This window comes from Hippocampus guttulatus, chromosome 22 (assembly GCF_054856545.1).
Source record: "Hippocampus guttulatus isolate MCC_2025c chromosome 22, RoL_Hgut_1.0, whole genome shotgun sequence".
Classification (NCBI taxonomy): domain Eukaryota; kingdom Metazoa; phylum Chordata; class Actinopteri; order Syngnathiformes; family Syngnathidae; genus Hippocampus; species Hippocampus guttulatus.
In genome coordinates this window covers 5,979,393-5,994,409 of record NC_141282.1, presented here as the reverse complement: position 1 = coordinate 5,994,409, position 15,017 = coordinate 5,979,393, and the positions used below count along the sequence as shown (strand labels likewise).

The 15,017-nt window shown below is 48.6% G+C and overlaps 1 protein-coding gene across 2 annotated transcripts in view; it reads left to right on the top strand.

Annotated features, from left to right (window-relative positions):
* The window catches only part of brd1a (bromodomain containing 1a), a 193,298-nt gene that overhangs the window by 33,218 nt on the left and 145,063 nt on the right, over nucleotides 1-15,017 (top strand). The gene's annotated exons all lie outside the window — the stretch shown is intronic.

Here is a 15,017-nt window from a genome sequence, read left to right as displayed (position 1 = left end):
AAAGTTCGTGCATTGCCGACACCGAACCCCTTTGACTGGAATTTTGTGACCTCACCGAAAAGGGTTCCCGCGAGAGCGCAACCATTCCGCCCTACTTGTTTTTTTGGGGGAATAATTTGAGGTGCGGAAAATACTGTCTGCGTATTTTAGCCTTAGCTTGACCTGTAAAAACCAAAACACGGAATGTAAAATCTGACATTGTCGTTAGTCATACAGCGGTAGCACAGTCACAGTTTGCGGCCGACTTAATGACTTTGGTGACCATTTGCCTTTTCCTGGAGCGCCACCGCGACGAGGTCATCATTTCTCCGGTAAACTGTTGTGACAGCTCGTGAATGGACTCGCCATTACATGAGACAGTCACGTTCGCCCCACGGCGCGGCTCGTAATAAGTTCGCCCATCTCGCCGCTGACATTTCATCAAACGCTCGACGCCATCAGGTCAACGCCTCCTTTTGTCCGCTGCTTTAGTTTAGCGTCAAATACTTGGTGTTGACATTTGCGTTTTGGTGGCAATTTATTTTTTGTTGTTGTTGTTAAAAATCATCATATGATCGCTGCCCCCCCCCCCCCCCCCCTCCAAGAACATCCTGGCTCCCTGCGTATGATTCCAACATGGTTTCAAGTAACAGCAGCAGGTGCTCCGTCTGTTTTGATGTGTCCCCGTGTCCAGGGACTGCACTTGTGCTAAAAGCCTTCCCGCAGTGCCACAAACAACAGCCTTATTTCGCTACGTTCTTTTTTTTTTTTTTTTAAATATGACTGTCTACACACGTGTTGCAATTGCGACTCTTTTCGAGCTTCTCATGTCAAGGCAGGCGCTTGCATCCCAGCGGGATTCGAGTTGCCCCGATGATTCCCGCTCGCCCGCGCCCCTTTCCGCACTCAGTGAGGAGAATGTTGGGCTAATCCAATTTGGAACTGCGAAATAGATTCACGCCATGTCGTGACTTTGAAAAACAAACCCTCTCAGGGCGTTAACTGTGGGGGGGGGGGGGGGATGTAAACCTAATTGGAAAGCTTGAACTCTTTCTTCATAATCCATCCTGACGATTTGCGTACTCAAGGTTCCGCTCAGGAAAGATCGGAGGTCGAAGGATGCCGGTCATCTTCGATTACGCTCTCTGACGAAAGGCAAAGTGGGGTCGGAGCTTACGTGGAGCCGTTAAGAGATTTACTGAAATAACCCGGCTTGTCTGGTTGTGCTGCTCGGACCTTTTAAATGCGCCGAACAGATGAATCGATGACAATCCATCCTGTTCGCCACTCGTCCATAACCTTAGAGACCAGTGGATCGATAGCGAGCAAGTCGACTGGCGTCAAGGTGGCCTTTCGTGTCCATTTTCGGCTGTTCAATGAAGGGGCACGTTGCTAATTAACCGCAGGGCAAAGAAAAAAAAAGGAGCTGCTCAAACAAAAATGCCAATTTTATCGTGATATTAATTACAAACATCAGATTGGTTGTGGATTTAGCCACTCCTAGTTGAGGTTAAACTAAACAAAAAGTTGCGTATTTAAAACAACCACGTAGCTTAAAGTCTGCTAGCTTTAGGCTAGCGACGTAATGGAAAACGCCATAGATGGGCTAACAAATAGCACTGGTGTCAGGTTGTTGAAACCCTTCAAGCGATATGAACAGGAGCAAAGTAGATTTAAAAACACATTTTTTTATCCTCCGCGAAGAACGATGTTCCCAAGTAGTCGCTTTGTTATTTAAAACCAAAAAAAAAATTGTTGATGTTAATCTACCGCTGTATTTTATTTTCAACTCGAAAATTGTTCATTATATGATTTTGTGTTTTGTTTTTCTTCTGCGTGTGATTGCAAGTGCTTTGATGAGTTTAATGATCTTTGCAAAGAGGCAGGCGCCACCGCAGCCAACACAAAGCCGGGGGGGTGGCGGGGGGGCAGGGGGGGGTGGCTCATAACGAATTACAAAAGCCGCAATTAATAGCTAATTAAAACATATCAATCACGCCGGTCAGGTCGAACTAATCGTGATTCATGAGTGAAATCTTCAAAAATGAAGCAAAGCACATTTCCATCGAGCGCCAGCGCTTGTTACGAACCTCGAAGGGAGGGAGCGATATCGGACGCCGCGCAAATGACTGAATTGAAATTCCGTCGGCGATTGGGCGGGATGCATCGGCTCGGACAGTCGCGCGCTAATTCTATATTCGCGGGAATATAAGTCAATCATTTCTGATCTGGCCTCCATCCAGCGCTGTCCGCACGTATATATCCTAATTGCTCGACTTTGATGGGTTGCTTATCAACGGTGAATGAAAGAAGAGCGTTCCCGTAATAGCGTGGCAGCTGCGATCTGCGCATTTTCCAGCTCTGATAAGTCGGATCAGGAGAATCTGCCCTTCGACGCCGGCAAATAATCACTGTAGCTCATTAGAAATGGCACGCCATCGGAATATATGAAGAGACAATCATTATTCATTCAAATAGAGGTCACCCGCACTAGGTGTCGTCGTCGTCGTCTTTTTTTTTTTTTTTTTTTCTTTCTAGATTATAAATTGCTTCTCTCCGTCCGTCCAGCTCGGCCCCTCTTCTTCCGCCCGCCGCCCTGCAGCGTTTGAGAAAGTCTACTGAATTTCAATGGGATAAATCAGAAATCTGATTAGGTGAATATTCCCTGTGATCTGGAGGGCAATATGGGGGGAGAAAGGTGATGAATTGGAAATGATGAGAAGACTTCTCTCATTTTTATTTTCTATCCCCTCGTCGGCGTCGGCCGGCCCTCCCGTCAGGAGTTTCGTTGAATAATTTACCGGCGCGACAATAATGGGAAGTACTTCATTAGAGCAAAAAGCTCTGGCGGTGTCGGCGATGTCTCTTAATTGAGAGCCCTTAGATGAATCTCGATAGGGACCATTACAATTTCAACAGTCTGGAGATTTATTGGCGCAACCTTTCATTTTTAAAAACCTGCCGCTGCCGGGCAAGCGGCGGCTAACTTGCCGTTCGTGGCGACTCAAGGTGGGCTGAAGTGCGTTTGCTCGGCCGCGCCACGTTGCGTTGTCGTTATGGTGGAACTCGGAGATCCAAATATTTTTTTTCATGTGGCACTTGATGTAAAAACGTTTGAGAAGCACTCCGCTCTGCTCCCCGAAGCGTTAAAAAAAAAAAAAAATAGCCTCCAGGGAAACGTTAACCTTACCCCTCGGCTGCAAAAAAATGGCTAAGGCAACATTCCACAGTTCTTGGGATGTTTTTTTTTTTTTTTTTTTTTTTCCTGACCCCGGTATCCCCTAGCCGAAGGGAGTTGCCCGCTCCGTCCTGCGATACGGGCCAACGCTGACGACCGAATACGAATAAATACATTCCCTTGGGGGGGGTTGTCTCCAATAATTTCATCCATCTATTCCCTCATGCCACCCAAACACATCTTAAAGCATGCGGCGCATCAGCTGCACGCATTCCATTCCCCCCCCCCCCCCCACCCCTACCCATGCCCAATCTCGCCATTACCGACGGCAGACATGCACCCGCGGCCTCGGTATCTCCCACCCGATGGAGAATATCGCAGTGACCGACTCGTTTGAGCCACAAACGCCCTCTATTTCTCCATTGCTCACTTTCACGATCGCTCCGTTGGCGGCCGAGCGCGTGTCGGGATGCTATCGCGCCCCGGGCAATCAGAGATACAGTCATATGTCACAAATAGGTGTCAACTCCTATTAGGGGGGGGGGGGGGGCTCGAAGCCGAGAGAAAACTCACTTATCGGGAAGGACATAGCCTGGACACATCTCTTCTCGGCCTCTGCGCCTTTGCTGGATATTAACTTGTTCCCCTACAAAGGCCAGCCATATTTTGCGCTAACCTAAGTTGACTTTATTTTTTATTAAATACATTCACATTTTTCACACTCTGACACGATGCTACGGTACGCACTGCGGAAAGTCACTATTGCACACCGCAGCCGAGCAAAAGCCAAGCTCTCGCATCATCCGCCGTCCATGTTTTCACGGGCCCGCTAATCCATAATGCTACACTTAACAGCCCCGAGGTCGCGCTGAGGCGCCATCGCAATCGCTTGCTTTTTGAAAGCCCGGAAAGACATTCCGGGCGGTGTCCTTACAAGCGTTCCGTACCGAGCGTCGATGTAACGAGTGCCCTTTAACAGCCTCGCGGAGCGTAAATGCCTCTCGGTGCGGAAAACATTCGCGTCAGTCCAGAAATGCTGGAGTGTTGGTATGTTCGTGCGCACGTTGGCCTTGCATGTTCATCCGCCGTCGTCGGCATGCAAAGTTTTGCATCGCTTTAACTGTGACGTACTATCCGGGTTAAAAAAAAAAGGAAAAAAAGTGTCATTTACTTTTCCTAAAGTGACTCAAAAATTTAAAATGGGACTAGACTGTACTGTTTGCGCATGGGAAATGAACCGCAGCTTCGGTTTGAGTCGAGGGAAACTTTGTGTTTTGTTTATTTCCATCCCTCGGTAATCATTTTTTGTTTGCCCAATGTCGGACCGGGAAATTTCTGTTTGCTCAACATTTCCCGCACAATTTACTCTCACCATCATCACCATTATCGCCAGCCATCTTCCTGTTTCTATTTCTTCCCTCTGTGATTTTTATCTCGCGCTTCATCTTTGGCCAACTTCTCCCCCCCCCGGAGCATAGGCACCCCCCCCCCCCCCACCCCCCTCCCTCACTCGGCGAGCTTTGACTGGCGAGATGGGCAAAAATCAGCCAGCCAGGAGGAGTCAGCCATCAATCTTCCTCGCTGTCATTGGCTTATTTGCCCTCTCCTGCTCCCCTTCACTATCATTTCCTCTGTCTGCGCTCTATCTGGCGCCGTCTGTCCTCGCCCACCACCCTTTCTAATCCCGACTTCAGTCAAGGCTGGACATGTGACGGCTGTCCGGCCAGACCAATATAACCCACGTCTCGGCCCGGCGTTTTATTACTCCTCTGTCTAGATAGCATCTCCAGGAATCTTCATTGTGTGTCGTCGCCCCCCCCTCCCCCCCCCGCACTCTCTGTCCTCCCTCAGTGGATGTCTGGATGAGATGTACCGTAGCCAAAAGCCAAAAGTGGAAACCCTCAGCAGATGGTTTTGTAAACGGACGCGATACGAGCTTCGATTTCAGACTTGGCGCACCGGGACGTGTCCCTTAAGCTTCTTTCAGTCGAGACTTTTCCAACACAAACATGCTGTTGGTTCAACTCTGAGCCGGGTAATTAAGGTTCTTTTTAAGGAAGAAAAAAAAAAGATGCCAAGATACGTAAAGATAAAGCTGCAGATTAGATGCGAACCTTGTTAAACGCCGAACGGTCTCTAAAACGGGAAGCGGGTTACGGCCTGCCGTACAGTGGCTAAATACCGCAGCGCGGGGATCACAGAGGGCCTTTCACCTCCCCCCTGTCAGCCTAAATTAATGAGATAATTAAGGGCTCGGGTGGAATTACACGTAGACACCTTAAGTGGCGCAGGATGTAACGTGACAAGAGACGGACGGACGCTTGTTTCAAAGCAGAGGTCAAGCGGGACGGGAGGGTGGGGGGGGGGGATTCAATCTGGAGCGCGCCCGCGTGACAGTCGGTGAAATGCGGCCGCCATGACTTTGCCTGTCGACAAGGAATCGCCCGGAAAAATCATAGCGGTTTGTTTCCCATTACGGGTCTGCGCTGATAAGCGATCGGGCGAACATAAGGAGAATTGAAGAGGCTCTTTTGGGCAGTTTGATGTGATTACATTACATAGCCTGCCGCAGTCGTAAAATCAGCCGATTTAAAGCAAACATAAAACGCTCCCCGGGGGATCATTTTCGCATGATGGATTTTTTAGTGCCTTCTCCTTCGCTCCGCTGGGGCTTCTAAGTCGTCGTCGTTGTTGTTGTTTTATTTTTTAGTGTTTTCAATTTCCCAACTTTCTTTACTTGGGAAATACAATCACAAATATTGATTGATTGTCCGTTGAGGAGATAAAGGCGGCAGCTGTAGTCGTAAAAGTGCTACGAGAAGATTAAAAACAACGTGAGATTAGCACGGATGCCGCCGTAGTCGAAGGGTTTAGCAGAAATTCAGACCAGAGTTTGGAGGGGGGGGGGGGGGGGAACCCTCTCCCGCCCTCGTGTCATAACCTGTCGCCTCATTTCAAATGTCCATCGTATAACCTTTGTCGTAAAGTTAATGAATGCGATCCAACGGAAGGGCTCCAAATGAAATCGTTTTTGCGATGGCGGTTTCCGAACTTGCCGTCAGCCTCATTTTGCCAGGCAAACAACTTAAGGCCTTATTACATTCGCCGTGATCGCTTTCTGTCCGTTGGGCAGAGAGTAATTAGCTCATCTCTCCCCGCCGCCTTATAGGTGAACGCGCTTACTTATAGAGCCGCGGCGAAATGACTGATTATCGTCGCGGCGGACGCAGCCCGCGGGTCTTCCTATCAGTGACACCCACCGCGCGCGCGTTTGCGCATTAGTTTATGAATGCGCCCTCCGAGATTCATCTCAGTCGATAGATATGCCGCGGCATTACATTATTGGAACGCGAGCCTTGAGATTCAAGATGCAGTCGGGGGGGAGAAACGGGGGCGGCGCGTATTATATGTACGTAAGCCCGAGGTAAACACGAAACGATATCCAGAAAGTTTCATAGAAGTGAGACTTTTTTTTTTTTTTTTCCTCCTGAAGTTTGTATCGAACTCGAAGCGCTTCGTATGAATGAATAGCAACGTGGCGGCGTCGGGGCGTGACCCCCGCCTACTGCCCGAAGACAGCTGGGATGGGCTCCGGCGCGCCCCGTGACCCCTTGTGAGGATAAAACGGGTCAGAAAATGGATGGAGATGTAGAAATAAAAAAAAAAATCATCGGCTAGCAGAGGTTGGTGTAGTTGTGGTGACCTTCTCCCCCCGGTGCGTCCTCTGATGTCAGTCAGTTGTTGGGTCTCCCGCCGCGCGCTCTCCGTCGGACTGGCCCACTTCTCTCTCTTCCCGGGGTCATCCGCATATGCCAGAGTGTAATCTGACATTTCCCCGCCCGTCCGCAGGCGCAATCACTTGCCGCCGTCCCACCTTCCCACTTTCACCTTGAGTGTTTCCACTCCTCTATGAACTTAGTTTGCCCCGAACACGACGTCGAAATGTCACACGGAGCTGCTAAAATAGACCGCCGACTATCCGGTCTGCCCACGCCAACTTGTCCTTTCGAGCAGTCTGGATGTGGCCACAGTCCTCCTTGCTCCTCCCCCCCCCCCGCCCCCCCCCCCCACTTTTTTTTTTTCAGGCTCACTGAACTGAGGGAAAATGACATTTAATTACAGGAGAGCAGTCACGCAGTTTGGCTAATTACAATCCCGGGAGTTCAGTCATCATATCTAATTAACTTTCACTTTCATGAAAGCTTAATGCAGCGCCATAGGACGGCGCTGCGTGTGCCGCACTTCACGCCTATTGACAAATGTCTGCGAAATCATTTCTGTTTTGAACTCGCCTCTTCTTCTCACTTGCAAAGCAGTACGGGGTGAACGGCTGTTTTTGGGGCGGCGTTTATGTCACAGGGGCTGGGTTTTTTTTTTTTTTTTTTTTTTTTTGTTACCACTAAGGAGACGATAAAAGATATTCATAATTGATCGAACCCCGAATGATGCCTAAATATAATCAATCACTTGGATGCTGGTGGTAATTTATAGCCGTATCGATTGCTCAAAACGCGTCGCGCGGTCTGATTCACATTCATTATGACACTCTCGGAGGACAATCAATTCATTATTATGCCTGCCCTTGACCACATTGTTAGTGTGCTTACTGGGGCATAATCCTCTCAAGCGCATGCGAGCACTGCTCGTCGGCGTCATTTGTCATACGTGCGCTGCACTTGACAATATTTCGCATCTCTCGAGCATCTCGCGTCACGTCATTTTGGTGTGTTTTTATTTGCGCCTGTTCTAAAAGTTACCAAGTCTGCTTTTTTAAGTGCGTTTTGAGTCTCTGTAGAAGAAGGGCGTATCCGCCAGAATTTGCGCCGTTGGGATGCCTCACTCCCCGAGGCGTGCGACCCCAGAGTGCTTAATTGGTGGCTTCTAATCCCCTCGGCACTTGAAAGGTCAGCGGCACTCATAAAATGGAGCGCCTGCTTTAAAAAAACAAAAACAAAACAACAACAACAGGTGTGACAGAGTTGCTCCAGGAAATCTGATATTCAAGTGTACTGAGAGAAAAAAAAACAAAAGCACAGGTTAGTTTGCAATGCGATGTGATAATGATCCAAAAATGGTTGGTTTGGCCTTGGCGGAGGTTCAGATTGCGCGCTTTGTTGCTTTGTTACGTGGTAAGCGCGGCTAAAAGGTGGCGCAAGTTTAATAGCTAAGCCTGTTGAATCACTCGTCCCCTCACGGGATTTCCAGGGTCGCGTCGAGCTTGTCTTTTCGAGCTATCGACACGGCACCGGCGCTGTCGGCGGTTGCGCTGGTGTAGGCGACAGTTGGCGTCGCTCCAACGGAGGAATACTAATGGCGATGCAGATAGCTTTGGCTTTGGCCGTCTCAGCAGACACGGATGCCCCTGCGGACTTCCGAGGTGCTGACAGATGGACTGTCACCTCTGAATGAGAGGAGATTGGGACACGTCCCTTCGCATTTTCCTCAGTCACTGCGCTCGACTGTGTTTGGCTCCGAGTGGGTCTCCCTTTATGTTCCCGCGCTGTTGTTGCCCCCCCCCCCCCCCCTACCACCACCACCCTCCCCGCCCCGCTCTCACAGCCTCTAGTTGGCTCTAGTTGGAGGGTCTCCCGCATACTCAAAAGGTTACAGCTCGAATCCCTGCACCTGCCATCTGTCATTTTTTGGTGTCAGTACCAACAGGAACTTGTCGATTTTTACTCGAATAATTAATGGGGTCCCCTCCCGTTCTCTGTATCTATCTGGCAGTATGAGATCTTGATGCAATCAGCGGAGATGAACACTGCAATACCAGCAGAAGCCAAAATAGAAGCTTGTTTATTTATTTATTTTTTCTTTTAAATATCATGGAAGCAGCTGCAATTCTTCTTTTTTTTTTTTCTCTCTAACCTTAACTGCCATTCGGGCCCTGAGAAGCATGACATTCAGACGCTCCGGTAGGGATGTCGGTACGTTCCACTAAAAGGATCTTAAATCACCTCTTGCAGCGATTCTTATCCCCAGCAGATCCCTTTCACCGCGTCTGCATGGCACGTGCGGCTTTTAGTATTGGAAGGAAGAATATCTTCTTCTCTCATCTGAAACGTCCAATGAATTTCCCTCAGAGGGATTTTTTTTTTCTTTTGGATTATTGGATTAACCGCCACTCTAAATTTGGACAGCAGTGCGAAAGCCATTGAACGTACAAAGTGTTTGCTGATTAAAAAGGAATGAACTTCGGCATGTCCGGTCGAGCCATAAAAGCAATCGTGCCTGAGCCTTTTTTTTTTTTTTTTTCCAAATCACCTGTTGAGCGGTTTTAACTTTCCGTTCCTCACATCTCGCAAATCCCACTTATCAACCGCCGGTGCCGGCATCGTATCGAGACGAGCAATGCAAATGACCAGGGAGAGGGGAGAGAGAGAGGCCAGATCTAATCTTTAGATTTATTCTAATTAAAAGTGATTTACTTTCCGCACCATCCCCGCGAGGGAGAGGTGCTTAAATGTCCTGCTCTCCGAGGAGATGGCACATCACCCCCCCCCCTCCCCCGACTCAATTAGTTAGCAGAAGATGCACTTGGATAAAGTTTACTCTGCGCGGAACTGCTTAACATGCGATGCAAAGCCAATGCGGCGACGCAACTTGCATCGCGGAATAGTCAAATGTCAAGGTGACGGTGTTTTTTTTTTTTTTTGCTTACCCTCAAAGCCTAAACTAACGTGACCGCGCAGATTTTATGTGGATGCGAAACTTGATGCATCGCGCCAGAAGATGCATCGAATGGGAGTTTCCGTTTGTCCGTGTATGGAAAGTCATTGTCTTATATGTTGGCCGATTAGTAAAATGCGCATCCCCGCGCAGGCCCTCATCGATAAAGGCACCATTTACCGCTGTCACCCAGCACCCCTCATCAGCATCGCCACTTAGTGAATAAAGGTCAGGCAATCAGGCATGTGGAAGGACAGCTAATTTGTCATCCACCGACAAACGTGTCAAGAGTCCGATCTTGTCCGCCGGGCTTGATACCGCAACAAGCCGTAAAGGTTAAGACATTCAAAGAACAACCCCCACCCCCCCTCCCAAATCTTCTTTACGCCCCCCCCCCCCACCCCACCCATCTCCGCTTGCCCCGTTTCCATCTCGGCAAGCATCGGGTGGCAGAGCAGAAAATTCAATTTTGGATTACAGACGGTGAGCGTTGCGGGGTTTCTCGGATCTCGACTCGGGGGGGTGTTTAAGCATGTCGTCCGCCGCCTCGCTCCGTTGAACCCGCTAAAATCGAGGTGTCGCCGTCTCGTACGTGTCGTCGTCAAGCAGCCCGTTGACCCGATGACCCCCCCTGTCCCGTCCCATCTTTTACACGACCTATAGAATGTGAAATGAGCGTTGAAATGTCAATCAGGGCGTTGCATTCCTGATTATTTGTGCGCTTGAGGGATTATACGCGCACACGCAAACATTAATATGTGGCTCGAGGTTATATGTCGGCACGCACCTTTTAATCGTTAAGTTGAATGTAGCCGAGTGCGACATTTACTTGTCGTGAATAAATTGGGAAAAAAAAATAATTCAGACGGATGAAGTGAAACGTCATTTCAAGCAACTTCTTTCCGAAAGCATTCCAAACGAGAAAATCACCAACCAATTGCCGAATGATTATGCGGCAGGATGCCCACAGAGGAGCACCAGCCTGCTGGCGCTTGCTGAAACGCTAATGAGATTCCAGGTGGGCATTTGAAGGCAGGTGGCGTACTAAAAAAGCGCAATAAAAGGCCGGGCGGCGGGAAGGGCGTTTGGGACGGGCGAAGACGGCGGCGATAACGAGGAACAGCACGAGACAAGAGGGGTGTCAGTCGCAGGTCAAGTTGCTGGGGCTGGGGGGAGCGGGGGATTTAATGGACTTGTGTACAAAGAAAGGGAAGACACAGGTTGTGGCGCTCGGAGCTCGAGCAAACAGATGTCGCCTTTGCGAGATTACCCTCACGTGTTTACGTAAAAAATAAATAAATATATATATCACGAGTCCTAAACCGTTAAGTGTGCGTTATTCTTGTATTTACTCGAGGATTAATTTTGCAGTCATTTTTTTCCAGACACACAACCGAGTCTGATCAGGACTTGATTAAAACTCAAGTCATTAATGTGTGTACTTATCCGGGTGCCAATTATAGCAAACGCAGGCCTGTATGTGAATTTAATGACACGACGGCAGCTTTAACAGTTTAATTCTATCACTCAAGGATTAAACTTTTTTTTTTTTTTTTTTGTCCCTGTGTGACCGTTGCTAAATGGCTGGATAAAAAAAAAAATCACCAGTTTTAATTTGTGGGTCTGTGCGAATTAGTTGCTTGTGGCGAAAATAGATGAGGCTGGAGGACACCCCCCCCCCCCCCCCCCCCCCACACACACCCCCAGGCTACCATACTATGGAGTGTTTTCTTCTGGCATCTGTTGGCATTGCTTCGTGTTAATCATTTCTGCTTAAAATAAAAAAGGAGATCCCTCAATCAACGTACATCAAAACGATTATTTTTGCTTGAAACCTTGCACAACCAAAATCCTCTCAACTACTCGGTGAGAAACATCTCCGCTCGAGATAATCATCATGTCTGTTTTAGCTATCGACAGCGAGCATTTTTATGTTTGTCTCATGCATTTTTTAACAGCGCTGACACTTCCCACTGGTTTTCTGTAATGTGAGGGAGAAGGGAAAGCACTGGCTGTCAGTAGGCGGATGATCACGGCGATGATATTAAGAGCTCATGCCAGCTCTCTGCAAGCTCGCTTCGTCTGGGAGTTGAAAGTTAAAAGGAAAAAAAAAAGAAGAAAAATCCCCACGCAAAGTATGCGCGGCTCTTGAAGCCGGCGGGTCAGTTTGGATGGCGAAACTTAGGTAATAAATCTGTCAAACCGCGTCCATTAGATGTTGGATTTCAATTGGCAATTTCATGCAACCTGTCAAACGCAGCATTGCTTGTCTTGCCGGAGTTGTACTCTGTAGTTGATGAAGTTGTCAAGCGTGTCGCTAACTGATGTGTCCTTCTCATTGGATTGTTTTGTATTTATGGGCGAGAAGTATCGTATTCCTACTAATATTTACTGTGTGTATGACTTTCCTACCGCCATCGCATCGATTCGTGATCGGCTACCACGCTTTCCAGTTTATGTACAAATTCAATGACATTATTACGGTACATGTATGTGTATGGGGGACCCCATAATAAAAGCGACCAACTATGTTTCCACCAATCGCAGCGCAGCTCAGCCTCTGGCTACGGACGCCCTGGCGAACGATATGCCTCTAGCGCTGCGTCGGACTCATTTGAATATCAGTGCAGATCGAAAGAAAACTAGTGGGGCTCCAGCACAACATCCTGCGGCATTCCCAGACAGCCTCGAACACAACAAACGCCATTGGTGTTTTGATATCGCATAGAACAATTCAGACGGGTCAAACTGCTTCCCCTACCGTCCAACACTTGAGCTTGACAAAACCCTCGGGCGACAATTGCATCCGGTCTAACCAATTCTATTGGCCGTTCGCTTGACGGTCTCAACTAAGCGACACTTGTGCATGCAAATTTTTTTGTAAGCGCATGCAGAGTGAAAAAGTTGCACCGCTGCAGCGCGGGGTTCAGCGGCAAAGGTGCTCGTAGGTCGCGCCCGTAATGGGAGCCATTTTTCATGAGGCCCAATCCCTCATCGGCGCTGGCGGGGAAGCGGCGGCGTGAAGGAAATGGCATTTCAATGTTTGTAACCTCTCACCCAGCTCGCTCCCCTCTTGACAAGGGATGGCAGCTCCTTCTCATCTCTCTCAGGTGGCCTCGTACATCACTCTCGCCTCTCGTCCACTTCTTTCATCCCTCCAGGCCCGAAAGAGCGCTCCTCAATCCACTCCACAATGAACACGTCGATCACCCCCCCCCCCCCCCCCCCCCGCCCAAAAGCCTTTCTGAACCAGTTGGCACACGCGTAATCGCTTCTTGTGATACAGACAAACTGATGACAGCAGCCCGAAGTGCCTGGACTTAAAACAAAACAAAACAAAAAAAAACCCAAACCACATTTCTTCTCTTTAATGCTGAATCAGTCCAGCATCAAGCTGAGTCGGATGGAGGCTTGAGAAATGTGGCGCTCCTCTCCGGGAATCGACCACTTGGTGGCACTAGCGGCCAAAATCACTGAAGGCCCAAGTCGGTGTACGGAAGCTGTGTGCAGATCACGCCTCCAGAACACCACACAACCGTGCAATGGAATCAAGATGAATCATTTGCTGCATTAATTTAATTAGAGGATGAAAATTCCAGCTTTGGAGCGGCTTTAGATGAGGGCCGCCCGAAACGCTCACCGGCCGCGCTCTTAGGTACACTTGCACAACAATCACGAGTGCAGGATCAAAATGTGACTAAATAAATGACACAAATATTAGAAACGTCTCTTGGTGCACTATTATGCATTGAGTCATGAGCGACTTAATTTGTTTTTTTTACAAGCCAGCTAATGCTCAGTCTGTATTATATGAGTGGACTAAAAAAATAAAATAAAAATAATACAGCAAGGCGGCATAGTGCATTTGCGGCTAACATATCTGCCTCACAGTTCTGAGGTTCACGGTTCAAGTCTCGGCCTTCCTGTGTGAATTTTGCATGTTCCCCCGCTGTATTAGGTTTATTCGAGACTCTAAACTTGGCCCAAATGTGTGGATCTGAGGGTGATAAACAGATGACAGTAGACTAGAGCAGGCTACAACATGTATGGAATGGAAAGCTCCAAAAGAGCATGTCGTAGTGACGGAATCGTATCTTTGCCGTTGTTTTTATCGGAGCCAGTAGGTAACCGTCTCTCTACCATTGCTATTTTTGGTACAGTTGTTTTTTGATTTAGATTTTTTTTGTAAAGCCCTCCTTATCTATGGCATCTAATCAGAACCCAGGTGGAGAAAAAAAAAAGCAAGTGCTAAAATCACGGCTCATGAACGCAACCGTTATCCCCCCCCCCCCCCCCCCCCCCCCCAAGCAACAACAAGGTACCTTTGGATAAGAGTTTGAAACTTTCCAGTTTCCTTTTTTGGGGGGGGGTGCGGTCTACGAAAAATACTCAAAATCAATTTTGTATGGTGTGGGGCGGTGACACAAAAAGAAGTACTTCTCACGGGTGACCCCCCCCCCCCCACACACCTTTCCACCTGATTAGCCCGTTCAGACGAGGTTCCACTGTGTTGTACAGGTGCAGCCATTATGTACTGGACGCCATTCACATCTAATAATAGGCTCTTTTTAGTGCCTGAGCTCTTTTTACACCCCCCCCATCATTCAGTTTTCTTTTTGTCGGCGGATCAATTAGGAGCGAAAGCCATTCAGAGCTCAGAGGGGAAGCCACTTTGCGATTCAGGTCATGTTCCCGCCTAAATGTCATGGGCCCGAGTGTAGCAGGTTAATTAAAGGCAGCGTTCGCCACGGTGGCCTGTTTCACCCCAGATAGTCGCAACGGAAAAGGGATTGACCTGTCTTGAAATCTGATCGCGCATTCATTCACATTAATTCCCAAACAGACCGCCCGCATGTTTTTTTGCTACTCCCTCACTCGCTGGAGCTGCGCTTGCAATCATTTGGGATTCTCGCCGATTCTCAAAGTGTGCTACGCGTACCACGAGCGGTCTGCAAAGTCTCTCGCGAAAGATGATTAAGGCTCACATTCGATCCGGAGACGTGTGCTCATTTGAATCCGGTTGAAAGTTTTAGTCACGGCAAATACGGTGACGGCACAAAAAACAAAACAAAAAAACAAACAAACCAGGTTACCGCAACGACGTGTCCCGGCGCACTCTCGGTAATAATCGGCGCTCATTCGTCCCAACGGCGTGTAAATACTCCATTGTGGCTGGGTCGTCCTGTCAGCG